General features: G+C 38.1%; 2 long non-coding RNA genes across 3 annotated transcripts; both read right to left on the reverse strand.

Annotated features, from left to right (window-relative positions):
• Window positions 1-244: 244 nt before the first annotated feature.
• On the reverse strand, window positions 245-3,551 carry LOC135152627 (uncharacterized). Of its 2 annotated transcripts, XR_010291990.1 has the most exons (3): window positions 3,424-3,551; window positions 1,423-1,617; window positions 245-503 (listed from the first exon to the last, which is right to left on the reverse strand). It is a non-coding gene; the product is annotated as an uncharacterized LOC135152627 (long non-coding RNA). The 2 variants fall into 2 exon arrangements; XR_010291989.1 differs by lacking the exon at window positions 3,424-3,551 and having other exon boundaries at window positions 1,423-2,104.
• Window positions 3,552-17,244: 13,693 nt separating this feature from the next.
• On the reverse strand, window positions 17,245-19,430 carry LOC135152608 (uncharacterized). The gene is made up of 2 exons (XR_010291933.1): window positions 18,423-19,430; window positions 17,245-17,503 (listed from the first exon to the last, which is right to left on the reverse strand). It is a non-coding gene; the product is annotated as an uncharacterized LOC135152608 (long non-coding RNA).
• Window positions 19,431-23,732: the final 4,302 nt, after the last annotated feature.

Here is a 23,732-nt window from a genome sequence, read left to right on the forward strand (position 1 = left end):
GTGAACTTATTCCTTCAAGACTGTAGATGGCTTCTTCAACCTTTGTCTTCGTATCTTCCGATTCCGGTGCAGGCGTAGTGTTATTTACTTGTCCTTTTCTATTGTTGAGTTATCATCCCTATGTAACAGATAGGGTTGTCTATACATTTAGACTTACAGTAATAAAATCAAAGGATTTAAAACCTGAAAACTTTAGTAAAAGATTTAAAAGAAAACACTTTAACCCTCTAAAAACAGGATCGCATCCAGGTTACAGTATTGAAATTAGAATCAACCACTATTAATAAACATTATCTTACAAACTCAGATCATCTTCGATAAGAAGAATCACTGCCAGTCTACCTCAATTATGACTTACAACTGAATCTCAATAATACAACTCTATCTAGAACCAACCTTGTCAATCTCCCTGAACATTCCACTTGTCCTCTGGATATTCTGTAACTCTGACTCCTCGCTTAGCCTTAGCCATACTCGCAATCTCAATTCAACTCTAAGCTTTTCTGAAATGGTTAAAAAGGAATAGCAAGGGTGAGCAACAATGCTCAGCAAGTGTATATAAGCAACAATAGTCCTGAAATATTTTATCAGGGTTCACAAGTTCAGGATATGTAATTGAAAACTTCACAATTTTTATCAGCAATTGAAATCAGAATTTCAAACTTACAGAAGAATTGTCGAATTGGATTCATCACATTTTTACTTAAAAACCAAAGGTTAGGCTGCTGATCAGTCACGCACTAACCCCGAACATGGCACACAGCCCTGTTCTCTATACTGGATCCAAGGCACACATTGGCCTATAATTGACCACGAATCTGGTCTGACCACGAATCTGGTCCACATATTTTATAAAAACTAATCCAATTCTAACAATTGAAATCAATAGACAATTCAATCAACAGAATAGAATTATAATCATTATCAACAACAGAATTATTCCAAGTCAACTTTCAAGAATCAACATTTCATAAACCACAGTTCGTCCTTTGATAAATCATAGTTCAGGAAATTCCTAATTATTCAGTATCCTCCATTATCGGCTAAGCAACTGAATTTAGCCTGCTAAACCAGCATGACAATGGCGGGTTGAATAATCAAAAAGATCCCAGTTCATTCTAGGTTCTAAATATCACTGAGCAACACATGCTTCAATGACGGTCTGAACTTCGAATTAATTTGTAAAGCTGATATTTTTAATATCTTGAGGATTGGAAAGAATGGATCAGAATACTTGTAATAGAAATTGAGAGTAATTAGGTGTTTGGATTTTCAAAACTTGGAAGAAGAAAACAATCATGGGTTTCATGCTCAGAAGTAAGAGTTTATTTGAGAAGGGTTTCAGTATAAACAATATCACAATCTTGACAGAAAAATCAGCACATGCAATATATATATGAGGAAGGATTTAGGAAAACTTGCCTTAAATCCGATTCCAGTCTCATATCTCAATCTCATCTTTCCACTTTCACACTCTATGCATATCATAGTCTCTAGACCATCTTTGGCTATACTCTATTCGCCACACTGCTTCGTTTACTCGATTCGTTCCTTATTCGCTTTGTAACATCGTTTGACCTTCTGAACGTCTTCGATCGTATCCGTCTCGTCCAAACCCTTTACGAGAATAAGATACTACCATTATCACTAAATAATCTATTGATTCTTATCTCTACTTATCAACTCGGTAGCATAACCTATCGCATACACATATCACGTATATCGATACCCACTTATATAACTCTTTAAACTCATCAAATATCACTTAACACATAATCATGCTTTGACTCTACCATATAGTCTAATCATATTTCACATAACATATTATCAATTAAATATCATATAAATCTTATCGAAAATCCGACATCGTCTCGTCTATTTATTAGACTATCCACCTGTTATCCTATCTCAATCAACAATCAACCAACCAAATCCAATCACTATAATCCATATGCTTTTATCCGACATCTATCAAGACACGACACTATGTCATTTAATCATTTATCACATGTATGTAATACTAGAACAACTAGATAGTCCATGCAATCATCAATTAATAGCAATTAGATCACATATAATCATATTCTATACATTTAACAACAATTATTCACATTCTATACTCCACCATATTATTACGTCACATTAAAATAGACTTTATAAGCTTTAATCTCTTTTTCGTTTCACTCCATTCTGAATTACGAGTCAAAAGTTATGAACAAAACTGTTTTCTTACTCTCTATCGGCACATAACACATCAAACAGATAACAGACAACATATTTCATATAAGGTCTCCCATCCCGATTGATGTCAAATCAAGTCTTGGGTTAAAAATGATTTTTCGGGAATTTTCTGGAATTTCTAGACATTTTTCGGAATTAAAACAGGTAAAAGAATCCATTTTTGAATAAATAATCAAGTCCGATTGCTCAAGATCGGGTAAATTATTTGAAATCAATTAACGAGCCTCGAACATATTTTAGAAAAAATAATTCAAAGCTCGAAACTATTTTCCAGAATTTTTAAATCAAAAGGAACAATTAAATCCAATTAATTAATCAATTAAAATCAATTAATAATTAACTAAATTAATTAATCAATTAATATTTAAATTAATTGACCAATTAAAATAATTAATTACTAATTAAAATTAATTTAGAAACTAATTTAGATCTATTTTTGAATAAAAAAATAATTAAAAACTATTTTTGGAATTTAAAATAATTAAATAAAACAATTTTAGAAAATTAAATCAAAAGGTTTATTTTGTAAACTTTTGAAAGTTTTGTCCAGGGTTTAAAGTGTAACTTTCAGAAGTTACAGGGGCTGTTTTGCAAAGTTCAAAACCTCGATACTAGATCTTCACCATCTTCAAAACATGGGTGGCCAAACGACAATTTGCCGCCGGCCACCACTGGCTCCGCCGGAATCGGTGCTACCGACCTCCGTTCGCCACCAAATTGTCCAGAAACGCAATATCCACCACCAGGAATCTGTTGGTGGCTTCGTTTTCGAGAAAGGAGCGGCCAATTGGCCGGAAATCCGCCCGGAAGTTCGCCGCTGCCGAGTTCTTCGCGAACTCCGGCCGGCCTGTACACAGCTCGTTTACTTGTTTTGAACCCATGTATAGATTCCTCTTAAAACGCTCTTTCTAATGGTACTAACCACACACCCTCTAGCTTCCTAGATTAAAAACGCCCAATTTCAATTGAAAAGCTTCAAGAACATTCAAGAACACATCTCAAGAATCAAACCCTTATTTCTATATGTTATGGAAGTCAAAAATCGACATATCATATATGAAAACGAATGGCAGGAGATGCTCTACAACATGGAATCATCAAATCAATCAAACAATCACGTTTGCAAAAATTCATATTTAAAATCCATATAATTCGAATTTTCGAAAATTAATAATAATTTACCCGTGAAATCTGCAGTGTTACGGTTGATTAAACTAGATTCTACGCGTCGAGAGCTTCGTTTTGACTATTTATACGCCTCCATCGGATTTCAATAACGCCTTCAAATCCTCGTTTGAATATAAAGAACACGAAGAACACCCGTTCGTCTTCTCTCGGTATTCGTGCAGAGAAACTGACGAAATGATTGTACGTGCGAAATAAACTGGTAAAGGATATTTATAGAAGAAGATAAGAGAATATTCCTTGAATATGCTTTGGAATATTCCTGGAATATGCTTCACGCATTACGACACAACCAGATAATTATTGATATGGGTCAGAAATAATATTAGATATTAAAAGCCCAAAAAGCACCAAAGCCCAGTTAAATAGGGCCCGAGGCTCTTAAATATTAATTAATTTCGTAATTAATTAATAGAGGCCCAATTGTAGGTCCAGTTACGAATACAAGTTCTACAATACGTCTATTTCTAACAGATAAACATCCCGGAGTGCGGATAGACATCAGCAACGAAAGAATAAGAGTTCTATCTTACCTCTTGTCTCGAGGCATATTTCGATAAGAAGTCTGATACACGGAATTATACTTCCATCCGACTTCTGACTCCGAAGCGCCTATATAAAGGGCTCTACCCCTCATAACTAGAACTACGTTTTGGACTTGATTCTTCTTCACACAGAAGATACGTAGGCATCTCGCATCGAGACCAGTCCAAAGCACGAATCGCTCACCCCCGTTTTTAGTTCTATAACATTTGGCGCCGACTGTGGGGAGACAACAATAACCATGACGAACCCAACCGGACCACGTTCTGAAATCCATGTTCCACGCAGTCGAACCACCACCGGGGTCTTGACTGAATCAACCCCTGTAACTACCACCCTCCCGCTTGGTACGACCATTGCTCAAACTACTACTCCCCTGACTTTTGGCTCGCTGCCCCCTCTAACTCGAGTAATCGCAACCGTCACCGACGCCGGCACGCATTACTCAACCGTCACGACAACCACTCGTGGAGGCACGGGTGATGACTATGTGCACGTAACTGATTACGACTCCTCGGAGTCGGAGCAAGAACGTGATACCCCCCCTCGAAGGAGGAGAGAAACCGATCATACTCGGCACCGTCGACGCCGCCACAGGCAAGAAACTAATGAGCCCCGGGGGCCAATAACCTATGAGGAAAGGATCCGGGCCCATGAAGAGGAAATCGCGCGGTTAAAAAGAGACCAGGCAAGGATGCAACCCCCAGAATCTAGGGATGAAATCCCTCGCCAAACCGTGATGAATCAAATTCACTTGTTACCAGCAGGCGATCCTGATAATCCGGTTCCCCCTTTTACGCAAGAAATCATGGGTGCAAGGATTTCTCGAAAATTCAAGCTCCCAACCATCAAAGCTTATGATGGTACGGGTGATCCCGCTAATCATGTTCGGACCTTCATGAACGCTCTGCTACTCCAGCCCGTCACCGAAGCAATCAAGTGCCGCGCTTTTCCTCAAACCTTGAGTGGGATGGCCCAACACTGGTATAGTCGCCTACCCCCTAATTCTATCTCTTGTTTTGCTGACTTGAGCAGGGCTTTCATAGGACAATTTGTTGGAAGCAAAACACATGCTAAGAGCTCGGCCTCCCTAATGAATTTGCATCAAGGTAAGAACGAATCACTCAGGGAATATATGAATCGTTTTACCAAAGAAGCCTTGAAGGTCCCAGACCTTGATCAGAAGGTAGCCATGATTGCACTCCAACAAGGCACTACTGATGACAATTTTCGCCGATCTCTAGCCAAGAGGGCTCCGGACAATATGAACGATTTACAAGAGAGAGCCGGAAAGTATATAAAGGCGGAGGAAAGTTTGAGAAAATCCCAGAATAATCAGGGACCGAATACCAACTTCAAGAAACGTGGGAATGACACGGAGTATAATGCTGAGAATAAGTACTCCCGGAAGGAAGATGAGGAAAAATCGCCTGCTAAAAAGAAGACGGGGCCGAGGTTTACTGAGTATGCCAGGCTTAACGCCCCGAGGAGTCAAATCCTGTTGGAGATTGAGAAGGATGAAAGTGTTAGATGGTCGAAGCCTATAAGGACTGATCCCGAGAAACGTAACAAAGATTTATATTGTCGATTCCACAAAGACACAGGACATAAGACCGATGATTGTCGACAATTGAAGGATGAGATTGAGTTCTTGATCCGAAGAGGCAAGTTATCCAAATTTACCAAGGATGGAGACAAGAATCATCGAGACAGTGATAACCGTGGAAGAGACAACGATGACAAAAGAACTCAGCCTCGAGGGCCTGTTATTAATGTAATCTCCGGAGGACCTACGGCTGCAGGCACTTCAAGCAATTCAAGAAAGGCTTATGCAAGGGAAGTGATGAATATAGTTGGAGAACCTCCGAAGCGGGCAAAAATCGATTATGCTCTAGCATTCGACAATGTCGACCTTGAAAAGGTAAAATTTCCTCATGACGATCCTTTAGTAATTACCCCAGTGATTGGAAACTCATCCGTAAAGAGAGTGCTTGTTGATAATGGAGCTTCGGTGGATATCTTGTTCTATGATGCTTATGAAAAGATGGGGTATTCTGATACTCAGTTAACACCCTCCGACATGCCTATATATGGCTTCAACAATGTGGAAACCAAAATTGAAGGCATGATCCAACTTCCGGTAACTATGGGTACCGAACCCAGACAAGCCACGTGCATGGTAAATTTCTTGGTCGTTAAAGCCTCATCAACCTATAATGCCATCCTTGGGAGGACTGGAATACATGCTTTTAAAGCAATCCCATCTACTTACCACATGAAGATCAAATTCCCGACTAGGAACGGAATTGGGGAAGAACTAGGAGATCAGAAAATGGCCCGAAGTTGTTATATTGGGGCATTAAGATCTGGAGGAGCCGGGGGGCAAGTATTACCCATAGAGGACCTTGATGTCCGAGAAGAGGAAGAAAGGAGAGGCAAGCCTGCCGAAGATTTGGTTCCTATCCAATTGTATACAGAAGAACCTGAAAAGGTCACTTATGTCGGAGCATTACTCCAGGAAGATTTGAAACAAGAGTTTGTGAGGTTCTTAAGGAACAACCGTGATGTTTTCGCTTGGACAGCGGCTGATATGCCAGGTATCGACCCCTCATTCATAACACATAAGTTGAATGTAAACCCCGAGAGGAAGCCTATTAAACAGAAGAAAAGGAACTTCGCCCCTGAAAGGCAGGAAGCCATTAAACAGGAGGTCGATAAGTTGTTGGAAGCAGGTTTTATCGAAGAGATACAATTTCCAGAATGGTTGGCGAACCCTGTTATGGTCAAGAAGGCCAATGGAAAGTGGAGGATGTGTGTAGACTTCACTGATCTGAATGATGCTTGTCCCAAGGATTGTTTCCCTCTTCCAAGGATAGACACGTTAATAGATGCCACCGCTGGACATGAGATGCTGAGCTTCATGGATGGCTTCAGCGGATATAATCAGATCCGGATGGACAAGGACGATGTACCCAAGGTATCGTTTATCACTGACTTTGGTGTATTTTGTTATTTGGTTATGGCCTTTGGACTTAAGAATGCAGGAGCAACGTATCAACGCCTTGCAAACAAGATGTTTAAACATCTGATTGGAAAGACTATGGAGGTATACGTAGACGATATGTTGGTGAAAAGCTTGAACAAAGCGGATCACCTTGAACACCTTAGAGAGGCCTTTGAAGTCCTGAGGACGCATAAGATGATGTTAAACCCAGCTAAGTGTGCCTTTGGGGTCGGTTCTGGGAAGTTCCTGGGTTTAATGGTCTCAAAGCGTGGTATTGAAGCCAACCCCGACAAGATAAAAGCTATCCTAGATATGGAACCCCCAAAGAGTGTAAGGGATGTTCAGAAACTGACAGGAAGAATTGCAGCTTTGGGAAGGTTTGTATCCAAGTCAGGAGACAAGTGCTTGCCTTTCTTCAAAGCATTAAAGAAGGTTAAGAACTTTGAGTGGACGGATGAGAGCCAAGTGGCCTTCGAACATCTAAAGAAATATATGGCAGAACCACCACTCTTATCGAAACCCGTGGAGGGCGAAACCCTATATGTATACTTAGCTGTCTCGGAACAAGCGCTAAGTGCCGTCTTGGTTCGGGAGGAATCCAAAGTCCAGAAACCAGTATATTATGTGAGCAAGGTTCTGCATGGAGCGGAGCTCAATTACTCAGTGATCGAAAAGTTTGCTTTGGCCATGATTACGGCCTCAAGGAAGTTGAGACCTTACTTTCAGTCTCATAAGATAGAAGTCCTGACAGACCAACCTCTCCAGAATGTCATACATAGCCCTAAGGCTAGTGGAAGATTGATCAAGTGGGCCATCGAGCTTGGAGAATTTGATATCCGATACAAACCTCGAACGGCGATTAAAGCTCAGGCCTTAGCTGACTTCCTAGTTGAATGCACCATTAGCAACCAGGAAGTCGGGGGGCAAGGAGACAAGGTAGAAGAACCTACTAAGGAAGAAAAACCTAAAGAATATTGGCTACTATTTTTTGACGGAGCTTCAAAAACAAAAGGTAGTGGTGCAGGACTTGTGCTCCAAAGCCCTGATGGCTTTACTGTGGAATATGCTATTAAGCTGGACTTTCCGACCACCAATAATGAAGCAGAGTATGAAGCATTGATAGCTGGACTTGGTCTAGCCAGAACCTTGAGGGTAAAGAATTTAAAGGTCTGTGGTGACTCAAAGCTTGTAGTCTTCCAAGTGAATGGAGAGTTTGAAGCCCGTGAGGAAACTATGCTAAAATACCTAAGGATTGTAAAGACCCAGATGGCCCTATTCGAAGAATGCTTGGTAGAATATGTGCCAAGGGAGGAGAACACCAAGGCTGATGCCTTATCGCAATTTGCATCCTCCGATGATGAGGTATGCTCAGGAAGTGTTTACTATCAGGTTCTGAGAACCCCTAGTATCGAAGCAAAGTTAGTTGCCCCCATTGACACAGGGGCCACTTGGATGGATGAGATTAAGTTGTATTTGCAAAGTGGTCATCTGCCGCCTAATGCTGATGAAGCACGAAAGTTACAGGTAAGGGCCCTTAAGTATGTACTCATTGAGGGGGTCTTATATAGAAAATCGTTCGTGATCCCTTATTTAAGATGTTTGAGGCCGGATGAGGCTCGAGAAGCCCTCAGAGAAGTTCATGAAGGGGTATGTGGCCAACACCTCGGTGGAAGAGCATTGGCTCATAAAGTGACTCGCCTTGGGTTCTATTGGCCAGATATGCTAAAGCACGCTCAAGACTATGTGAAAAGGTGTGATCGTTGTCAAAGGTTCGCACCTGTTGTACGACAGCCACCTGAGATGCTGACATCTATCAATACTCCTATCCCCTTTGCAATGTGGGGAATGGATATTCTTGGACCGTTTCCACTTGCTAGTGCACAGAGAAAGTTCCTCTTGGTTGCAATTGATTATTTCACTAAGTGGATTGAAGCCAAGCCGCTGGCCAAGATAACCACCAAGCAAGTTGCTCAATTCGTGTGGGAGAACATTATCTGCAGGTACGGAATACCTCGAGTCATGGTTACCGACAATGGGACTCAGTTCAATAATGCTGAGTTTAGAGGATATTGTGAGGATTACTCGATTGAGTTACGCTTCACTTCAGTTGCCCATCCTCAAGCTAATGGACAAGCTGAGGTGGCCAATAGGATAATTCTTGATGGACTGAAGAAAAGAGTTGAGAAAGCCCAGGGATCGTGGGCCGATGAGATACTCCCCATACTATGGGCGTATCGAACAACTTGCAAGGTTTCAACTGGGGCAACCCCCTTTCAGCTGGCTTATGGAGCCGAGGCAGTGGTGCCACTTGAAATCACTCATACATCCTCCAGGGTCCAGCAGTATGAGCCAGGAGCCAATGAAGAGGGTATGAGACTTGCGCTTGATATGATCGATGAGATTCGTGACGAAGCTCATGCTAAGATTGTGGAAAACCAGAAACGAGCTTCCTATTACTATAACCTACGGGTTAAGGAGCGATATTTCAGGGAAGGAGATCTGGTACTTAGAAAAATTGAGGCTTCGGGGGTAGGTCCCAAAGGCAAGATGGCTCCAAATTGGGAAGGCCCCTACCAGGTTAAGACTGTCACAGGCCATGGCTCATACAAACTTCAAACCCTGGAAGGAGTTGAAGTTCCCAGAAGTTGGCACGCAACCAACTTGAAGATATATTATATCTAAAACTTATCGTATGAAAGTAGGAGTTAATAGGTATCACAGGAATAAGGTCATGTCGACCACTGCCATATAGTTGAATTCAAGCTTAGTTTATCTCTTTTACTATGGTATTAATGAAAATCCCGAGGATTTTAGCCTTGATTTTGTTAAATTGTTATGAGTTTATTTGTGCTTACCTTCGAATAAAACATCCTGAAAAAGGATACAGGCTTGAAGCTGAGAAAAGGTACTAAGTAAATTCCAAATATGACGGTCAAAAGTCGACTAACCCTGAAGGGTCATCCTAAGACAACTTGGAGTTTTGAAATTCTAAGTATGAATCACTTAGATTCATATAGGTTAAAATCCCAAGTGGACTACTTCGAGGTTCGAATTAGCGAATCTTATAAAAGTTGGCCTAAAATATTCTAAGTAAGGAATGTTAAAGGCACAAATTGCAAAATACGAAACAAAAGCGACTTAAATAAATAAGTTAATAAAGTTAAACCCCGAGGGGCATAAACATTCGGATAATTTAATAATTACAAAATAAGCCGCGCAGGGCCCAAAAAGAACCTAGCCTAAGGAAGACCATCATCGAACTCGTCTTCCTGGACCTTTTCCTCGTCCTGGGCTTCTGGTCCCCGGGCTTCCTTCTCCTGGGCCTCGTCCTGGGCTTCGTCTTGGGCCTCCCCGCCTTTCCCAAGATCCATCTCATCCAAGTGGGAATCTTAGATCTCGAGAACCTCGGTTGGAATCTCCAAAGCTTGGGAGTCCACAGGATGCGAATCCCCGAGATCCTCGACCGCCATCGGGGAAGGGGTCTCCTCCCCGGGAAGCTTCGGAACAGGGAATCGTTCCAGGGTTACTCCCTCGATTTGGGTCCCGAGTTCCTCGACGATCCGTTCCCAGCAAGATTTGAAGGTCTCGGGGAAATTAGCGTCGTACTCGGCGTTGAGGAGGTCTTCAAACTCCTTCGACGCCTTGTAGTCAGCAATAGCCTCTCTTCTCACCCTGGCCAACTCCGCCTCCAGGGCGCGGACCTTTTCTTGCTCGGCCACGAGCTCCGCTTCCACCTTTCGGAACTGCTCAAAATTGGCAGTTGAAGCCTCGAAGTAACGGTCGCGATCGCGCTCCGCGATCGCCTTCTCAGCCCTAACCGCCTTCAAATTATGGACGGCGGCCTGGAGGTAGGTGTTGACCTGCACATAAAAACGTATAGGTAAAAAAAAAAAAAAAAGAAAAGAAACATATAGAAAATTCTCTAAGTAAGGAAAAAGGAAGGCTTCGAAATTAAAAGGCATACAAAGTTGGGCTTACCGTAGCCACTGCTTGGGCCCCCAGGAGCTCAATCTGGAGGTCCTCAGACGATTCGACCACATGGGCCCGATCCCGAGGGGTGATCACCTTCTTGGACCACTCCGCGGCGGCCCGGGAATCTCCCACCACGGTGTCCTTCTTGAGAAGGCCCCACTCCACGACATAGGGGCCTGAATCCTCCTCTACGGCCACCTCGCGAGGAGTCAAGAAGGCAGGAACCTTCTCGATAACTGGGGACTTTCCCCTCTTTCGCGACTTCTTCTCGCGAGGCACTTCGGTAACCACCGCCTGAGAAGCGGCGGTTTCGCGCTTCTTAAAAATGCTCCCTAAAGCAACTTGGGCTGCAAATCAGAAACACGAAAGGTTAGAAGCCCAATTTATAAAGGTAAACAGAAGTTTATTAAAAGCGCAAGTAGATGGGGCATACCCTCAGGGCCCAAATCGCTAAGCCCATGTAACTGGAGGGAGGCCTCCGAGATAAGCAACGAGCAATGGTGGAGGTTGTCCCCCGTCAAAACCCTAATTGCAGCCTCTTCCTCGACCCCCAACTTAAGGGACCGCATCGTTCCGTCCTCGGCCCGGCTGAAGTCCGAGTAAAAGTAGTCGGCCCAATTGGCCCCTTCCATGTATAAATAAAACCATTGTTTTTTCCAATTCGGGAGAGAATCAGGGGCCGAGTCAGAAACAAAGATGCTGCGGCCCAAAGTCCGGTATTGGATTTTGACCCAGCCTTCGTCATTTGGGGCGTTCACAAACTTAAAAAGATATCTAAATACAGCCACGCTGGGCTCTAAATTATGCTTCTTGCACTGGACCAAAAAACAATTTATGAACCTCCAGCCATTGGGCTGGAGTTGGGTTGGACACACCCGGGCTTCAGCTAAAAGTCTATAAACAAACATGGGGGGAGGCAATCTGAACCCAGCATAAAAGGTCTCTTTATAGATCCTAATTGCACCGGGCTTTGGGTAGCAAGCCCGGTCATTTGGGCCTGGGAGCTCGGCCCTGTAAGGGTGTTCAATTCCAAACAACTTGCTCATAATATCAATATCTTTTTGGGTGAGCTTAGTGGGATAATTATAGGCATCTAAATGAAGCAAGTTGGGGAACGCTTGACCAAATTCACTTAATAAATCTCTAAGTGAAAAAACGCTAGCATGAACGAGGGATTTTTTACCTCGGTTAACGCGAGAACGAGCAGCGGGCTGTTGAGAAAGCTGGGATTGTTGAGAGGATGAAGAATCCGCCATTGATATCCTTGTGATGAAGGTTTGAAACCCAGAAACGAATGAAGAAAAGATGAAGATTGATCGGAATCTGGGAAAATCTTTGAAGATCGCCCGGAAACTGGAGAATGCTTTGAATATCGGCCGGAATCTGGAAAAGACTTGAAGATAGCCGAAAATACGCCTCAAAACTCGCCGAAAAACTAGAAGGGTTTGAGAGTGTTTGGGAGAATTTCTAGCTCTTAAACTTGGAAACTTTGGAGTGAAATGAGAAATGAACTCTCAGTCACTCATTATATAGGCAATCCACAACCGGTTCACTTGCCGGTAAACCCTAAAATGAACTGGCTACAGCCCGTAAAATCGGCCTTGGGCCGGTCATTGAGCCATGTCAGAGGCGGGAAGCCCATAAATTTAAAAATTGAATCCCTTCTAGAAGGATCTCAAGAATTCTGGGGGACACTTGGAAAATTAAAAGAAAAATGAACTATATAGGCCTGACAAGTATAGACTATGGCCCACAACCTATAACGGTAATATGCACCTAAGACAGTTATAGGGATGTATATTACCCATAAATATGCCTCCTTGGCGGGTGTACCCACGCCAAGGGAGCAAGAACAAATCAAGCCTGTGAAGGCCTTAAAGATAGCCACGCCCAGGAAGCATATTTCCTAGGCGTGGTACAACAATATGCCTCCTTGGCGGGTGTACCCACGCCAAGGGAGCAATTACAGATCAAGCCTGTGAAGGCCTTAAAGACAGCCACGCCCAGGGAGCATATTTCCTAGGCGTGGTACAACATTGTGTCTCCTTGGCGGCTGCACCCACGCCAAGGAAGCATAACAAAAAGAAACCTTGTGAAGGCCTTCAATCAACCACGCCCAGGAGGCATCTCTCCTAGGCAAGGTATAGAATTATGTCCCCTTGGCGTGCATACCCACGCCAAGGAAGCATGTCACAGTGGAAGCTATGTCAACCACGCCCAGGAGACATAACTCCTAGGCGTTGCATGCTAAAATGCCTCCTTGGCGGGGGTACCCACGCCAAGGAGGCATAACAACCAACACATCAACCAACCACGCCCAGGAGGCATAACTCCTAGGCGTGGCAAGCTAAAGTGCCTCCTTGGCGGGGGTACCCACGCCAAGGAAGCATCTCAGGGAGAGGGATGAATTTCTATTAAAGAATTATTTAATTCTTAAAAGAAATATCCCAAAAATTCCAAAAATAGGGAAAAATGCAAGAAAGATCATAAAATTGAAATTTTAATTTCAAATATATTTTGAAAATTATTTAAAGGCTCGGAAAATTCTAGAAAATTGGAATTTAATCATAAAAATTCCAATTAATTTGAATTTAGCCCTGAAAAAATACGAAAGTGCTCGAAAGTACCATTACAAACGTAATTTTTAAGGACGCTTGTTATACCAATAACAAAGACTCGTAAGTGTCATGAAAACGACTCGAAAGAAGGATTCATGTCTTCCGGTACTCCAATCGAAAATGAAGTACGATCCCGAAGGATACGAAACAGAGCTATCTTTACTGTACAATCAATTCAAGTCATCTCTCGAATTGTTTCAAAGTAATCAACATCGATGAAATCCTTGCGCTATTTATGGAACTTCAGACCTTGGACGATGGGAATTTGCAGAAGTTAGCTTTCTCGCATGATATATGAGTCAGGAGCTCAGAAAGCCGATAAGGACTCAGCAACTTTTGAAAAGTTTTTGCAAAACTTGTCAAAAGTTGGGGGGCAAATGATATGGGTCAGAAATAATATTAGATATTAAAAGCCCAAAAAGCACCAAAGCCCAGTTAAATAGGGCCCGAGGCTCTTAAATATTAATTAATTTCGTAATTAATTAATAGAGGCCCAATTGTAGGTCCAGTTACGAATACAAGTTCTACAATACGTCTATTTCTAACAGATAAACATCCCGGAGTGCGGATAGACATCAGCAACGAAAGAATAAGAGTTCTATCTTACCTCTTGTCTCGAGGCATATTTCGATAAGAAGTCTGATACACGGAATTATACTTCCATCCGACTTCTGACTCCGAAGCGCCTATATAAAGGGCTCTACCCCTCATAACTAGAACTACGTTTTGGACTTGATTCTTCTTCACACAGAAGATACGTAGGCATCTCGCATCGAGACCAGTCCAAAGCACGAATCGCTCACCCCCGTTTTTAGTTCTATAACAATTATTAACTTTAAAAATATTAATAAAACCGTACCGGATCATTTACGGGGCAAACCGTACTCCGGATTGAGAAAGTTAAAACACGAATAATGCTCAGAATGTCCCAAATAGCCTAATGGCGAAATTTTCCCGAACGCCCACGGGGTTCAAAATGTTAAATAACTATTTAAATATAATTAATAATCAAACGAGATTAAATCCGTAAATCGATTATAAAATCACATAGCAATCCAATAATCGATATGAACATATCCAATTAAACTATATTTTATCCTGATCATATAGAAATTGAAATATCTCAAATCCGAACACATATGAGCAGTCAATTCAATAAACCAGATAACACAAGTCTCACAAATATTCATATAAATATCACATATTATTCATAAATTATCTAGAAAATACCCAAATGTTCCATATTTTATTCTGAGAATATGAAAATTGAAAACTCGTGATTGCAACATATATAAGCAATCAAAATAGAAAACTAGTTATCAAATAATTTACCAAATATTCAAATAATATTCGTAAATAACCATAACTGGTTACACGACCATTACACACGTAACACTTAATCATGTAATACATATATTCACATATCAACCATCTAACTTTTACATGACAAACCTCTGTATTTTCAGAAATAATATTTGAAATAAGTTTTGAAAGGATATTCATATATCCATATATAAATCATTTGAAAATATCTAAATAACACATGACTCATTCTGATAATATCAATAATTAAACCCACAGTTCTAGCACGTATAAATACCAATTACAGAAAATCAATTTACACCAAAATTCATACAATATTCACATTAAATTATCATAACTAACTAAACTCACAATTCCACATGCAACACTTAGCCATGTAACAATAGCAATCTTTTAAATCTTTAAAATCAATTATATAAAATATAATTTTGAAAAGACAACCCTGTATTGATAAAACAATAACCCGAAATTTAAATATACAATTTTGAAAACACATTAAACTAGAATAACATATTAAACTTTATTCCTCTCTTTCTAAGAAAATTACTTTTATAAAGATAAACAATTTTTTTGAAAAATCCGGGTCGCTAAAATAAACGAAATCACAACAGAAGAATGCATCTTTCGTCTTTAACCTTATAATTCACATCACAATTATACTCATATTACACAGACCGTTCATCTTATCAGAAGAAATCAATTAAAGCCAATAGTAATATTCAAAAATTTATTTCTATATTAATAAACTAATTCTGAAAATCTGGGATGTTACATTCTACCCCCCTTATAAGGATTCTGTCCTCAGAATCCGCGAAGAGAATGAAAATGTACATCCTTCGTACTATCATCCTCCCACCTTCGTTCGACCTTGGCATACCTTTGACTTTGAAACAAATAAGAGTATTAAAACTTTCACCATTACAGAGCTCAGTTCTTAGAATCACTCTTTAAGAACTTAGAATGGAACAAAATGTTTTCAAAATAGGTCATGTTTGAATAAGAGAGTGACTGCGAGATCAATATGATCAAACGAACTTAGTGTTGCGTGCCCATATTAGACACTACTAAAGGTTGTTAACCTTCTTGTAAGTACAACACACACAAGTGATGGCGTCCCATCCAACTCCTATCACACAGACAGGTATACCTTGTGTCCCCTATACATAGGGTTGTTCATCCCAATCATATGGAAGAAATACCAAGGAATCTCAAAGAATACCAAAGAATATCAAGAGATATCAAGGTATATCAAAGAATATCAAGGAATATCAAGAAATATCATTGTCTTCTCACAATAACCTTTATCACACACCAAGAATCAATACCAATATCAATAATCAATACCAATGTTTTCTCGTCATTCGAGAAATAAGAAATCTCATTTATCAGAACTTTTGTAGAAAAGATATCCCAATAAGGACTTAATGATGATGAGAAGAATTAAAATAAGTTTTTATTGAAGAAAGATATTGCCAAGGTCTTCTCAAATTCTTGCTCTGCTCCCATAAGCCGTTGTTCAAGGTATGTCCTCTTCTCGACGTTCTCGCTCGTGATAGCTTCGTAAGATCCCTTGTAGACATTATCGTTCGCAATGAAGTTGGCTCATCTTGATATCAGAAGAAATCCCGGTTAGCTTGAAGCGTCGTCGTTAAGACTAACGTTCTATCTCACTCACAATATTACTTCTGATAACTAGACTCAATTCCACATACTCTCTATCATTCACATCACATCTATCTACAAAACTCTCTTTCTAATTCACAATATCTCATATTCAACACCCATTCTTCTACATCTCAATTCAAACGATAAACCACTTTCAAATATGTAACATGGTCAGAATACTCCAATCCATGCATCTTTATCATTCTTAACTTAATCATTCATTATTAATACTCTTTTGACTAGGTCTAACTCTGACCCTTATCACAATTCACTATCTCAATCAGTCCCCATACTAGAAACCAAGTGTCTAGACTTAGGAACCATGATCCATCTAAACATGTACCCTCAACTTAATTTAACTATCTAGATTCTATTCCGATTACCTCTCTAGACTATCCCTAGACAGTCTCACAATACCTCTATATGAGGTCACTGAACACTTCTTCTCTATAAACTTATAATGACAACCTATATTCTAATTTCAATAACTTATAACCTGTTGCTCTGATACCAACTGTGACAGCCCGAGAATCCGGGGGTCTGGATTCTGACGTCACCACACAAAATCATTCTAAAACACTTTTGAAAACCTGTATTTTTGAAAAAGGTAATAAAATCAAAGGATTTAAAACCTGAAAACTTTAGTAAAAGATTTAAAAGAAAACACTTTAACCCCCTCAAAACAGGATCGCATCCAGGTTACAGTATTGAAATTAGAATCAACCACTATTAATAAACATTATCTTACAAACTCAGATCATCTTCGATAAGAAGAATCACTGCCAGTCTACCTCAATTATGACTTACAACTGAATCTCAATAATACAACTCTATCTAGAACCAACCTTGTCAATCTCCCTGAACATTCCACTTTTCCTCTGGATATTCTATAACTCTGACTCCTCGCTTAGCCTTAGCCATACTCGCAATCTCAATTCAACTCTAAGCTTTTCTGAAATGGTTAAAAAGGAATAGCAAGGGTGAGTAACAATGCTCAGCAAGTGTATATAAGCAACAATAGTCCTGAAATATTTTATCAGGGTTCACAAGTTCAGGATATGCAATTGAAAACTTCACAATTCTTATCAGCAATTGAAATCAGAATTTCAAACTTACAGAAGAATTGTCGAATTGGATTCATCACATTTTTACTTAAAAACCAAAGGTTAGGCTGCTGATCAGTCACGCACTAACCCCGAACATGGCACACAACCCTGTTCTCTATACTGGATCCAAGGCACACATTGGCCTATAATTGACCACGAATCTGGTCTGACCACGAATCTGGTCCAAATATTTTATAAAAACTGATCCAATTCTAACAATTGAAATCAATAGACAATTCAATCAACAGAATAGAATTATAATCATTATCAACAACAGAATTATTCCAAGTCAACTTTCGAGAATCAACATTTCATAAACCACAGTTCGTCCTTTGATAAATCATAGTTCAGAAAATTCCTAATTATTCAGTATCCTCCATTATCGGCTAATCAACTGAATTTAGCCTGCTAAACCAGCATGACAATGGCGGGTTGAATAATCAAGAAGATCCCAGTTCATTCTAGGTTCTAACTATCACTGAGCAACACATGCTTCAATGACGGTCTGAACTTCGAATTAATTTGTAAAGCTGGTATTTTTAATATCTTGAGGATTGGAAAGAATGGATCAGAATACTTGTAATAGAAATTGAGAGTAATTTGGTGTTTGGATTTTCAAAACTTGGAAGAAGAAAACAATCATAGGTTTCATGCTCAGAAGTAAGAGTTTATTTGAGAAGGGTTTCAGTATAAACAATATCACAATCTTGACAGAAAAATCAGCACATGCAATATATATATGAGGAAGGATTTAGGAAAACTTGCCTTAAATCCGATTCCAGTCTCATATCTCAATCTCATCTTTCCACTTTCACACTCTATGCATATCATAGTCTCTAGACCATCTTTGGCTATACTCTATTCGCCACACTGCTTCGTTTACTCGATTCGTTCCTTATTCGCTTTGTAACATCGTTTGACCTTCTAAACGTCTTCGATCGTATCTGTCTCGTCCAAACCCTTTACGAGAATAAGATACTACCATTATCACTAAATAATCTATTGATTCTTATCTCTACTTATCAACTCGGTAGCATAACCTATCGCATACACATATCACGTATATCGATACCCACTTATATAACTCTTTAAACTCATCAAATATCACTTAACACATAATCATGCTTTGACTCTACCATATAGTCTAATCATATTTCACATAACATATTATCAATTAAATATCATATAAATCTTATCGAAAATCCGACATCGTCTCGTCTATTTATTAGACTATCCACCTGTTATCCTATCTCAATCAACAATCAACCAACCAAATCCAATCACTATAATCCATATGCTTTTATCCGACATCTATCAAGACACGACACTATGTCATTTAATCATTTATCACATGTATGTAATACTAGAACAACCAGATAGTCCATGCAATCATCAATTAATAGCAATTAGATCACATATAATCATATTCTATACATTTAACAACAATTATTCACATTCTATACTCCACCATATTATTATGTCACATTAAAATAGACTTTATAAGCTTTAATCTCTTTTTCGTTTCACTCCATTCTGAATTACGAGTCAAAAGTTATGAACAAAACTGTTTTCTTACTCTCTATCGGCACATAACACATCAAACAGATAGCAGACAACATATTTCATATAAGGTCTCCCATCCCGATTGATGTCAAATCAAGTCTTGGGTTAAAAATGATTTTTCGGGAATTTTCTGGAATTTCTAGACATTTTTCGGAATTAAAACAGGTAAAAGAATCCATTTTTGAATAAATAATCAAGTCCGATTGCTCAAGATCGGGTAAATTATTTGAAATCAATTAACGAGCCTCGAACATATTTTAGAAAAAATAATTCAAAGCTCGAAACTATTTTCCAGAATTTTTAAATCAAAAGGAACAATTAAATCCAATTAATTAATCAATTAAAATCAATTAATAATTAACTAAATTAATTAATCAATTAATATTTAAATTAATTGACCAATTAAAATAATTAATTACTAATTAAAATTAATTTAGAAACTAATTTAGATTTATTTTTGAATAAAAAAATAATTAAAAACTATTTTTGGAATTTAAAATAATTAAATAAAACAATTTTAGAAAATTAAATCAAAAGGTTTATTTTGTAAACTTTTGAAAGTTTTGTCCAGGGTTTAAAGTGTAACTTTCAGAAGTTACAGGGGCTGTTTTGCAAAGTTCAAAACCTCGATACTAGATCTTCACCATCTTCAAAACATGGGTGGCCAAACGACAATTTGCCGCCGGCCACCACTAGCTCCGCCGGAATCGGTGCTACCGACCTCCGTTCGCCACCAAATTGTCCAGAAACGCAATATCCACCACCAGGAATCTGTTGGTGGCTTCGTTTTCGAGAAAGGAGCGGCCAATTGGCCGGAAATCCGCCCGGAAGTTCGCCGCTGCCGAGTTCTTCGCGAACTCCGGCCGGCCTGTACACAGCTCGTTTACTTGTTTTGAACCCATGTATAGATTCCTCTTAAAACGCTCTTTCTAATGGTACTAACCACACACCCTCTAGCTTCCTAGATTAAAAACGCCCAATTTCAATTGAAAAGCTTCAAGAACATTCAAGAACACATCTCAAGAATCAAACCCTTATTTCTATATGTTATGGAAGTCAAAAATCGACATATCATATATGAAAACGAATGGCAGGAGATGCTCTACAACATGGAATCATCAAATCAATCAAACAATCACGTTTGCAAAAATTCATATTTAAAATCCATATAATTCGAATTTTCGAAAATTAATAATAATTTACCCGTGAAATCTGCAGTGTTACGGTTGATTAAACTAGATTCTACGCGTCGAGAGCTTCGTTTTGACTATTTATACGCCTCCATCGGATTCCAATAACGCCTTCAAATCCTCGTTTGAATATAAAGAACACGAAGAACACCCGTTCGTCTTCTCTCGGTATTCGTGCAGAGAAACTGACGAAATGATTGTACGTGCGAAATAAACTGGTAAAGGATATTTATAGAAGAAGGTAAGAGAATATTCCTTGAATATGCTTTTGAATATTCCTGGAATATGCTTCACGCATTACGAGACAACCAGATAATTATTAATTTTAAAAATATTAATAAAACCGTACCGGATCATTTACGGGGCAAACCGTACTCCGGATTGAGAAAGTTAAAACACGAATAATGCTCAGAATGTCCCAAATAGCCTAATGGCGAAATTTTCCCGAACGCCCACGGGGTTCAAAATGTTAAATAACTATTTAAATATAATTAATAATCAAACGAGATTAAATCCGTAAATCGATTATAAAATCACATAGCAATCCAATAATCGATATGAACATATCCAATTAAACTATATTTTATCCTGATCATATAGAAATTGAAATATCTCAAATCCGAACACATATGAGCAGTCAATTCAATAAACCAGATAACACAAGTCTCACAAATATTCATATAAATATCACATATTATTCATAAATTATCTAGAAAATACCCAAATGTTCCATATTTTATTCTGAGAATATGAAAATTGAAAACTCGTGATTGCAACATATATAAGCAATCAAAATAGAAAACTAGTTATCAAATAATTTACCAAATATTCAAATAATATTCGTAAATAACCATAACTGGTTACACGACCATTACACACGTAACACTTAATCATGTAATACATATATTCACATATCAACCATCTAACTTTTACATGACAAACCTCTGTATTTTCAGAAATAATATTTGAAATAAGTTTTGAAAGGATATTCATATATCCATATATAAATCATTTGAAAATATCTAAATAACACATGACTCATTCTGATAATATCAATAATTAAACCCACAGTTCTAGCACGTATAAATACCAATTACAGAAAATCAATTTACACCAAAATTCATACAATATTCACATTAAATTATCATAACTAACTAAACTCACAATTCCACATGCAACACTTAGCCATGTAACAATAGCAATCTTTTAAATCTTTAAAATCAATTATATAAAATATAATTTTGAAAAGACAACCCTGTATTGATAAAACAATAACCCGGAATTTAAATATACAATTTTGAAAACACATTAAACTAGAATAACATATTAAACTTTATTCCTCTCTTTCTAAGAAAATTACTTTTATAAAGATAAACAATTTTTTTGAAAAATCCGGGTCGCTAAAATAAACGAAATCACAACAGAAGAATGCATCTTTCGTCTTTAACCTTATAATTCACATCACAATTATACTCATATTACACAGACCGTTCATCTTATCAGAAGAAATCAATTAAAGCCAATAGTAATATTCAAAAATTTATTTCTATATTAATAAACTAATTCTGAAAATCTGGGATGTTACATTAATAACATTCCCTTATTTTAGAAAGATCACTTGAAATTTGAAAACACCTTGCTTAATGAGTTGTCCTTGATCAAGACCCCTTTTTGAACACTAAATTTAAATTTATTAAAAAGGAATTGAAAGGTATTTTTATTATAAGACTGAGACGCCAGTCATTTTATTACAACATCAGTAGCGGGGAACATGATGTTTGTATTTGGCCAATGTGTGCCGAGGATCCTCCCTGGTTGAATCACTTTATGTGGTTCGGAGCTTGATGTGGGCTGATCACCCCTCAATGCTCGTAGCGTTGTGTGCTTCCAATTCCAAGCACTTGTTATCCTGATGTACCTTTATTTGAGATTGCACCTTGTGATACCCTTGTTATTATTGCACTTGTGATATTGCATATCATGAACTGTTATATAAATTGTTATCACTTGCTGAGGTTTTTGATCATTAATTGTATTGTTTATGATAACCCTTCAGTGAAACCCGAAGATGACTCGTTTCAAGTAAACCGCCTGTTAGACTACCTCAGGATCGAGTATTGCCTACCGCCGGATGATGGGACAGGTTGGGTAGTAGTTGTTCCCTAACTCTTTCATTAACTTTTGGGAAATAAAATTTGTAGTAAAGACTTAGAATTTTATTTGAGCTTGTAATAACTTTAGATGTTGTTCATACTCATTCCTGGTGATTCCGGGGATTGTGGATTTAGACTTGTAGTTTCTAATATTTTATAATTCTGTAGTTTTTGTGAATTAGTATAATATGCATGCTTTAGTTTGTTTATATTGTGGGTCCGTCACAATAATTAGTCAATTAATTAAATATTAATTGATTATTTGTTTTAATTATTTATTAGTTTATTTTAATTAATTTATTAATTAGATTTAATTGTTTTAATTGATTTAAAAGTTCAGGAAAATAGTTTCGGCTTTGAAATATTTTTCTAAAATATGTTCAAGGTTCGTTAATTGATTTCAAATGATTTCGGACCCTATTTCAAGTATTCAGACTTAATTAGTTATTTTTAAAATGATTCTTTTGTAACATCCCAGATTTTCAGAATTAGTTTATTATTATGGAAACAAGTTTTTGAATATTATTATTGGCTTTAATTGATTTTCTCTTGATAAGATGAATGGTCTGTGTAGTATGAGCATAATTTTGATGTGGAATTATAAGGTTAAAAACAGAATATGCATTCTTCTTCTGTGATCTCGTATACTTTAGCGACCCGGACTTTTTTCAAAATTCGTCTATTGTTATAAAAGTAATTTTCTTAGAAAGAAAGGAATAAAGTTTAATATTTTATTCCAGTTTAAGGTATTTTCAAAATTGGATATTTAAATTCCGGGTTATTGTGTTATCAATACAGAGTTGTCCTTTTAAAATTATATGTCATATAATTAATTTTAAGGATTTAAAAGATTGCTATGTGAGTATAATTGTTACATGGCTAAGTGCTGCATGTGAATTGCGAGTTTAAGTAGTTATAATAATTAAATGTGAAAATTGCATGAATTTTGGTGTAAATTGATTTTCTGTAAATGTTATTTATATGTGCCGGAAATGTGAGTTTAATTATTGAAATTGGTATTATCAGAATGAGTCATGTGTTATTTAGATATTTTCAAATGATTTATATATGGATATATGAATATCCTTTCAAAACTCATTTGAAGTGTTATTTCTGAAAATACAGAGGTTTGTCGTGCAAAAGTTAGATGGTTGATATGTGATCAATAT

The sequence above is a fragment of the Daucus carota genome, chromosome 5, assembly GCF_001625215.2.
Source record: "Daucus carota subsp. sativus chromosome 5, DH1 v3.0, whole genome shotgun sequence".
In the NCBI taxonomy this organism is placed as follows: domain Eukaryota; kingdom Viridiplantae; phylum Streptophyta; class Magnoliopsida; order Apiales; family Apiaceae; genus Daucus; species Daucus carota.